Consider the following 10123-nt stretch of genomic DNA (forward strand, 5'->3'; position numbering starts at 1 on the left):
AGCCTAAAACGCTGCCTACCATTATGTCAGATAGTGAAATGCGAGTTCAAATACATTTTTTTACCAGAACAAATTATTAGATGGCCTGCAAAAATAATAGTTACGCACTGAAAAAACGACTGCGGACTAGAATGAGTCTCTCATTATATTGCTCCTGCACTGAGGATGATGATTTATTTGCGGATAATTGATTATCCTTACATGACTATCTATTGATTGTTCCTCATAAAGTAGGGTTTCCACCACTTCCGAATTCACCAGACAAAGTTCCACCCCCATTCATTTTCAACGGTAGCAATGCGCAGGGGATTGTGGGATGGAGATCGGAGCAGAGCAATATAGAAAAAGTTCAGCTCTGCTCTGCTTTATGCAAATTAGATGTGGACACTGCTGCCGGTAACCAATCAGGAGAGGAGCAGATGTTTGCGTGAAAATGTTCCCTTCATGAAACATTGTTCTGCCTGTCATTATTTCCGGGTAAGCACAACCAAAAAAACATGGAGGAAAGACAATCATGGCTGTGTCTCGTTTTCCAATTCTGCTTTGCTAGAATACAGATACAAAGTCATAAGGTCAATGGCATGGAGGAGGATTGCAGAGATTGTTGGTGTTGACAGTGGGCAAAGAGAGATTTTCCACAACAGTGTTTGCTTGTGCTGCTAGCTAGCTTTGAACAGCAAGCAACCTAAACCTCAAAACTGTGATTAAAGCCACCTTTTGTTAATGTGTTGAGTAAATTAAATTGTGAAATTTGCCCACCAAAGGATATAAATCACCAGTAACACACATTATAACATTGTACATGATACACTAAGCATGAATTCCAATGTAATATGCTATCAATTGGATTACAGTATTGTCACATTATCATTCTAGTATATATTGTAGTTTATGGCTCTTTCATTATACTGGTGTCATGACACTGATGATTGTAGGTCACTTCCTGTAAATACATCGGTCTACTTGCAATGAATGAGTACTTTGGGTAAAGGAAATTGTGGCTTTGACTTGCAAACATTGTGCAAATCTGTCTTTACCCAGCATCAGCACAAACATCTCTGCAATCCTCCTCCAGGCCGTTGATCTTCTGATGTCTTTACCCAGCATCAGCACCAACATCTCTGCAATCCTCCTCCAGGCCGTTGATCTTCTGATGTCTTTACCCAGCATCAGCACCAACATCTCTGCAATCCTCCGCCAGGCCGTTGATCTTCTGATGTCTTTACCCAGCATCATCACCAACATTTCTGCAATCCTCCTCCAGGCCGTTGATCTTCTGATGTCTTTACCCAGCATCAGCACAAACATCTCTGCAATCCTCCTCCAGGCCGTTGATCTTCTGATGTCTTTACCCAGCATCAGCACCAACATCTCTGCAATCCTCCTCCAGGCCGTTGATCTTCTGATGTCTTTACCCAGCATCAGCACCAACATCTCTGCAATCCTCCGCCAGGCCGTTGATCTTCTGATGTCTTTACCCAGCATCATCACCAACATTTCTGCAATCCTCCTCCAGGCCGTTGATCTTCTGATGTCTTTACCCAGCATCAGCACCAACATCTCTGCAATCCTCCTCCAGGCCGTTGATCTTCTGATGTCTTTACCCAGCATCAGCACCAACATCTCTGCAATCCTCCGCCAGGCCGTTGATCTTCTGATGTCTTTACCCAGCATCATCACCAACATTTCTGCAATCCTCCTCCAGGCCGTTGATCTTCTGATGTCTTTACCCAGCATCACCACCAACATCTCTGCAATCCTCCTCCAGGCCGTTGATCTTCTGATGTCTTTACCCAGCATCAGCACCAACATCTCTGCAATCCTCCTCCAGGCCGTTGATCTTCTGATGTCTTTACCCAGCATCAGCACCAACATCTCTGCAATCCTCCTCCAGGCCGTTGATCTTCTGATGTCTTTACCCAGCATCAGCACCAACATCTCTGCAATCCTCCTCCAGGCCGTTGATCTTCTGATGTCTTTACCCAGCATCAGCACCAACATCTCTGCAATCCTCCTCCAGGCCGTTGATCTTCTGATGTCTTTACCCAGCATCAGCACCAACATCTCTGCAATCCTCCTCCAGGCCGTTGATCTTCTGATGTCTTTACCCAGCATCAGCACCAACATCTCTGCAATCCTCCTCCAGGCCGTTGATCTTCTGATGTTGTCGGTAGGTAGAATTACAACGCTCCCCACACCACATTATTTACATTATATCTTTATAAGCCTACTGTCACGCCTTGGTCACTGTATCTTGTGTTTTTGTTATATGTTTGGGTAGGCCAGGGTGTGACATGGGTTTATATGTTGTATTTCGTATTGGGGTTTGTATTAATTGGGAGTGTGTATTATTAGGGGTGTGTCTAGTTAGGCTTGGCTGCCTGAGGCGATTCCTAATTGGAGTCAGCTGATTCTCGTTGTCTCGGATTGGGAACCGTATTTAGGCAGCCTGAGTGCGCGTTGTATTTCGTGGGTGATTGTACCTGTCTCTGTGTTAGTCACCAGATAGGCTGTAATTAGTTTCACTTGTTTGTTGTTTTCTTCTTCAGTTATTTCATGTACCGCATTTTCTTCATTAAAAGTCATGAGTAACCTACACGCTGCATTTCGGTCTGACTCTCTTCAAACAACAGATGAAGTTCATTACACCTACCCATTGTCAGCTGCTTATTTTCATGTACAGTTTGGGTTGGTGTCACACTAAACAATTTTATGTCAATTTCATGACAATCAAATGAAACCGATTGGAAAGTTAACGACTGGACAAAAAGTTAAAGCAACACAGAAACAGACCAATTAGAGACAGAGCCCCTTTTTTGACACCTTTTTATTGCAGATTTGTGATCTGTGATGAATGAACATTGACACTAGTGCATCTTGAATAATGTTTAAGTTAAGAATTAAAACAAGTTAAACACTTAACTCCAATGAATCAAAACAAGTTAAACACTTCACTTGAATGAATCAACAATGAATCAAATCAAATCAAATTTTATTTGTCACATACACATGGTTAGCAGATGTTAATGCGAGTGTAGCGAAATGCTTGTGCTTCTAGTTCCGACAATGCAGTAATAACCAACAAGTAATCTAACTAACAATTCCAAAACTACTGTCTTATACACAGTGTAAGGGGATAAAGAATATGTACATAAGGATATATGAATGAGTGATGGTACAGAGCAGCATAGGCAAGATACAGTAGATGATATCGAGTACAGTATATACATATGAAATGAGTATGTAAACAAAGTGGCATAGTTAAAGTGGCTAGTGATACATGTATTACATAAGGATGCAGTCGATGATGTAGAGTACAGTATATACGTATGCATATGAGATGAATAATGTAGGGTAAGTAACATTATATAAGGTAGCATTGTTTAAAGTGGCTACTGATATATTTACATCATTTCCAATCAATTCCCATTATTAAAGTGGCTGGAGTTGAGTCAGTGTCAGTGTGTTGGCAGCAGCCACTCAATGTTAGTGGTGGCTGTTGAACAGTCTGATGGCCTTGAGATAGAAGCTGTTTTTCAGTCTCTCGGTCCCAGCTTTGATGCACCTGTACTGACCTAGCCTTCTGGATGATAGCGGGGTGAACAGGCAGTGGCTCGGGTGGTTGTTGTCCTTGATGATCTTTATGGCCTTCCTGTAACATCGGGTGGTGTAGGTGTCCTGGAGGGCAGGTAGTTTGCCCCCGGTGATGCGTTGTGCAGACCTCACTACCCTCTGGAGAGCCTTACGGTTGAGGGCGGAGCAGTTGCCTTACCAGGCGGTGATACAGCCCGCCAGGATGCTCTCGATTGTGCATCTGTAGAAGTTCGTGAGTGCTTTTGGTAACAAGCCGAGTTAAATGAAATCAAATGTATTTATATAGCCCTTCGTACATCAGCTGATATCTCAAAGTGCTGTACAGAAACCCAGCCTAAAACCCCAAACAGCAAGCAATGCAGGTGTAGAAGCACGGTGGCTAGGAAAAACTCCCTAGAAAGGCCAAAACCTAGGAAGAAACCTAGAGAGGAACCAGGCAATGTGGGGTGGCCAGTCCTCTTCTGGCTGTGACGGGTGGAGATTACATTACATTACATTTACATTACATTTAAGTCATTTAGCAGACGCTCTTATCCAGAGCGACTTACAAATTGGTGCATTCACCTTATGACATCCAGTGGAACAGCCACTTTACAATAGTGCATCTAAATCTTTTAGGGGGGTGAGAAGGATTACTTATCCTATCCTAGGTATTACAACAGAACATGGCCAAGATGTTAAAATGTTCATAAATGACCAGCATGGTCGAATAATAATAAGGCAGAACAGTTTAAACTGGAGCAGCAGCACGGCCAGGTGGACTGGGGACAGCAAGGAGTCATCATGTCAGGTAGTCGTGGGGCATGGTCCTAGGGCTCAGGTCAGTTGAAACTGGAGCAGCAGCACGGCCAGGTGGACTGGGGACAGCAAGGAGTCATCATGTCAGGTAGTCCTGGGGCATGGTCCTAGGGCTCAGGTCCTCTGAGAGAGAGAAAGAAAGAGAGAAGGAGAGAATTAGAGTACGCACACTTAGATTCACACAGGACACCGAATAGGACAGGAGAAGTACTCCAGATATAACAAACTGACCCTAGCCCCCGACACATAAACTACTGCAGCATAAATACTGGAGGCTGAGAAAGGAGGGGTCAGGAGACACTGTGGCCCCATCCGAGGACACCCCCGGACAGGGCCAAACAGGAAGGATATAACCCCACCCACTTTGCCAAAGCACAGCCCCCACACCACTAGAAGGATATCTTCAACCACCAACTTACCATCCTGAGACAAGGCTGAGTATAGCTCACAAAGATCTCCGCCATGGCACAACCCAAGGGGGGGCGCCAACCCAGACAGGATGACCACATCAGTGAATCAACCCACTCTGGTGACGCACCCCTTCCAGGGACGGCATGAGAGAGCCCCAGTAAGCCAGTGACTCAGCCCCTGTAATAGGGTTAGAGGCAGAGAATCCCAGTGGAAAGAGGGGAACCGGCCAGGCAGAGACAGCAAGGGCGGTTCGTTGCTCCAGAGCCTTTCCGTTCACCTTCCCACTCCTGGGCCAGACTACACTCAATCATATGACCCACTGAAGAGATGAGTCTTCAGTAAAGACTTAAAGGTTGAGACCGAGTTTGCGTCTCTGACTTGGGTAGGCAGACCGTTCCATAAAAATGGAGCTCTATAGGAGAAAGCCCTGCCTCCAGCTGTTTGCTTAGAAATTCTAGGGACAATTAGGAGGCCTGCGTCTTGTGACCGTAGCGTACGTATAGGTATGTACGGCAGGACCAAATCAGAGAGATAGGTAGGAGCAAGCCCATGTAATGCTTTGTAGGTTAGCAGTAAAACCTTGAAATCAGCCCTCGCTTTGACAGGAAGCCAGTGTAGAGAGGCTAGCACTGGAGTAATATGATACATTTTTTTGGTTCTAGTCAGGATTTTAGCAGCCGTATTTATCACCAACTGAAGTTTATTTAGTGCTTTATCCGGGTAGCCGGAAAGTAGAGCATTGCAGTAGTTTAACCTAGAAGTGACAAAAGCATGGATTAATTTTTCTGCATCATTTTTGGACAGAAAGTTTCTGATTTTTGCAATGTTACGTAGATGGAAAAAAGCAGTCCTTGAAATGGTCTTGATATGTTCTTCAAAAGAGAGATCAGGTTCCAGAGTAACGCCGAGGTCCTTCACAGTTTTATTTGAGACGACTGTACAACCATTAAGATTAATTGTCAGATTCAACAGAAGATCTCTTTGTTTCTTGGGACCTAGAACAAGCATCTCTGTTTTGTCCGAGTTTAAAAGTAGAAAGTTTGCAGCCATCCACTTCCTTATGTCTGAAACACATGCTTCTAGCAAGGGCAATTTTGGGGCTTCACCATGTTTCATTGAAATGTACAGCTGTGTGTCATCCGCATAGCAGTGAAAGTTAACATTATGTTTTCGAATAACATCCCCAAGGGGTAAAATATATAGTGAAAACAATAGTGGTCCTAAAACGGAACCTTGAGGAACACCGAAATGTACAGTTGATTTGTCAGAGGACAAACCATTCACAGAGACAAACTGATATCTTTCCGACAGATAAGATCTAAACCAGGCCAGAACTTGTCCATGTAGACCAATTTGGGTTTCCAATCTCTCCAAAAGAATGTGGTGATCGATGGTATCAAAAGCAGCACTAAGGTCTAGGAGCACGAGGACAGATGCAGAGCCTCGGTTCGATGCCATTAAAATGTCATTTACCACTTTCACAAGTACCGTCTCAGTGCTATGATGGGGTCTAAAACCAGACTGAAGCATTTCGTATACATTGTTTGTCTTCAGGAAGGCATTAAGTTGCTGCACAACAGCCTTTTCAAAAAAATTTGAGAGGAATGGAAGATTCGATATAGGCCGATAGTTTTTTATATTTTCTGGGTCAAGGTTTGGCTTTTTCAAGAGAGGCTGTAGTACTGAGTTTGGTACACATCCGGTGGATAGCGAGTCATTTATTTTGTTCAACATAGGAGGGCCAAGCACAGGAAGCAGCTCTTTCAGTAGTTTAGTTGGAATAGGGTCCAGTATGCAGCTTGAAGGTTTAGAGGCCATGATTATTTTCATCATTGTGTCAAGGGATATAGTACTAAAACACTTGAGCATCTCTCTTGATCCTAGGTCCTGGGAGAGTTGTGCAGACTCAGGACAACTGAGCTTTGAAGGAATACGCAGATTTAAAGAGGAGTCCGTAATTTGCTTTCTAATAATCATAATCTTTTCCTCAAAGAAGTTCATGAATTTATCACTGCTAAAGTGAAAGTCATCCTCTCTTGGGGAATGCTGCTTTTTAGATAGCTTTGCGACAGTATCAAAAAGGATTTTCGGATTGTTCTTATTTTCCTCAATTAAGTTAGAAAAATAGGATGATCGAGCAGCAGTAAGGGCTCTTCGGTACTGCACGGTACTGTCTTTCCAAGCTAGTCAGAAGACTTCCAGTTTGGTGTGGCGCCATTTCCGTTCCAATTTTCTGGAAGCTTGCTTCAGAGCTCGGGTATTTTCTGTGTACCAGGGAGCTAGTTTCTTCTGAGAAATGTTTTTAGTTTTTAGGGGTGCAACTGCATCTAGGGTATTGCGCAAGGTTAAATTGAGTTCCTCAGTTAGGTGGTTAACTGATTTTTGTCCTCTGGCGTCCTTGGGTAGACAGAGGGACAGTCAAGGAATTGTCTGTGAATTTATACGACAACAGATTATTTGTGATAACATCAGTACACATACAACACATGGTATAAAAGAATGTGCCAGCAATCTCTTGGGGACTGGGACCTCTTCATCTGCAGACAGGCTTTTGTACTTCTCCATATCTGAGGACAGACATCACAAAGAAACAGGCTTCATCTTATTACAGTTAGACAGCCCTGACTATTATCTCTCTGTCTGTCTGCATAGTTTTCCTCTCTAGGCACTAGAACTGGAGAACATTTTCATAATGTCATCCCACAACCTGTCCTATAGTAAGTCAAGTTGACTAGCTTGCTGGCTAACAAGCAGCCAACACACAGTGGCCTGCTAGCTAGCTAACTAATACTACATCATGTTTTTACATTTTCAAAACTTATTTACTTACTCCATAGGTTCACGCCCACACCCACGAAGCGGTCACTCTTTTGGAGCAAAACGTAGTCAAGTGGAGACACCGCTTCTTGTCAAAACATACTGTAAGAGTCATTGGACGAAGATGTCTTCTGTAGGGGGAGTTTTATTAGGAGCCGTGACGATCGGTCTGAACATTAAAACCCACACCGGTGTGTCAATCTAAGTAACATAATACAAAAATCCCCATAAATATCTGTCTATTTAAAATATATATATAAACTATATAACTATATATATAGATATATAGATATATATGTATATATATATTTTTATATATATATATATATTTTTATATATATATATTTTTTTCATGGGCTGTGTCTCAATCCAACACATCCGCCTTTGTCGCCCTTCCGCATCTGCGATGGAAAGTGGCAGAGCTACAGCTTTGTTTGTCAGATCAGGAGACGTCCCGAAAGTCGGTTTTCTCACAAAAACATCTGTATTATGACCACTCTATAGAAAGGGGAGACTCTCACGAACACAAATGTGTTCTCCATTTTGCTCTACGAACCATAACAATCTCCACAGGACTCGTCTGAAGTTGGTAAAGCTGATGTGCCAACTTTTGTCTGTAGTGTCCGAAACATTTGGGCTGCAAACTAATATGACCCCACTGTAGAAAGGGGAGACGCTCACAAACATGATGGTGTTCTCCCTACAAGTCTCACAGGACTGGTCTGAAGGTAACCCATATAAATGAATGGAAAAATGGAGGTAGTTTTGTGCCAACAAAAATAAGGGGTTAAATATGCTAAAAAATATATATTTAGATATTATATGTGCTTTCTTATAACTCCCAGAAATAGGACAGACACTTCAAAACCTAATTCCTTATGATTTATGAATGTGTTATTCCATGTGTTTCAAAAGGACAAATTCAATATTTGATCAAATATTTGTTTTTATATATATTTTGGGGGGATACCTAAATGCATCCTAAAATTCAAAATCAAATAAATGATCCATGGTTTGTTCTTCTGGGGGGAAAAAATCCATATGTCAGCTCTGAACCCCCCTCACGGTTTAGACTTTTAAGAAATGACCACGCATCGCTTACCGTACGGTTTTGGAAGCATAAGGACCTTATCCTTCATATCAGCGAGAAATCATTTTCAAAAGGTTCAATTGATACACCTTGATAGGGTTAGGGTTCCCAAACGGCCATATCTCCGTGTTACAGAGAGTGTTTGCGGAAGACAGAAGGATCACATGTGCTAATTAGCTTTCAAGCATACTACTAACACCTGTGTGTAATGGAAGAAGGCTGCCAGAAAGGTGATGTTACACTGAAAAATACTGTTGGCTGCAGCTGTGATGAAGACGTTTAAAAGGGGAGTATGGCCAAATATCCTGAGTAGGGCTAAATATCCCGAGTAGGGCTAAATATCCTGAGTATGGCCAAATATCCTGAGTATGGCCAAATATCCTGAGTAGGGCCAAATATCCTGAGTAGGGCTAAATATCCCGAGTAGGGCTAAATATCCTGAGTATGGCCAAATATATTGAGTAGGGCTAAATATCCTGAGTACGGCCAAATATATTGAGTATGGCCAAATATCCTGAGTAGGGCTAAATATCCCGAGTAGGGCTAAATATCTTGAGTATGGCCAAATATCCTGAGTATGGCCAAATATCCTGAGTAGGGCCAAATATCCTGAGTAGGGCTAAATATCCCGAGTAGGGCTAAATATCCTGAGTATGGCCAAATATATTGAGTAGGGCTAAATATCCTGAGTACGGCCAAATATATTGAGTAGGGCTAAATATCCTGAGTATGGCTAAATATCCTGAGTAGGGCCAAATATATTGAGTATGGCTAAATATCCTGAGTAGGGCTAAATATCCTGAGTAGGGCTAAATATCCTGAGTATGGCCAAATATCCTGAGTATGGCCAAATATCCTGAGTAGGGCTAAATATCCTGAGTAGGGCTAAATATCCTGAGTATGGCCAAATATATTGAGTAGGGCTAAATATCCTGAGTAGGGCTAAATATCCTGAGTATGGCCAAATATCCTGAGTAGGGATAAATATCCTGAGTAGGGCTAAATATCCTGAGTGTGGCTAAATATCCAGAGTATGGCCAAATATCCTGAGCAGGGCTAAATATCCTGAGTAGGGCTAAATATCCTGAGTAGGGCTAAAGAGCAGCCTATGCAGAGGTTTAGCGCCACTGCAGAGATTATGTCTACATTGCTAATTTTATGCCATGTTCTCTGCAGTAATGTGTTGGTAATGAGTGAAGTTTGGGTTGACATAAAATAGCCTTCAAGATTTTGGAGTGATATGCTTAGTGACTCAGCAACATTTTCTCTGAATGCAGCCCGACAATAGAGGCCACAGTAATCTCGGCCAGAAGTTTGGAGAAGGACAACATGGAGTAGAAGGATAGGCTACCCAATGCTCCGTAAGGAGAAGGAAATCTCAAGTAAATCTATTTCATATTCATTTGGAAGTGG

Source organism: Oncorhynchus keta, chromosome 30 (genome assembly GCF_023373465.1).
Source record: "Oncorhynchus keta strain PuntledgeMale-10-30-2019 chromosome 30, Oket_V2, whole genome shotgun sequence".
NCBI lineage: Eukaryota > Metazoa > Chordata > Actinopteri > Salmoniformes > Salmonidae > Oncorhynchus > Oncorhynchus keta.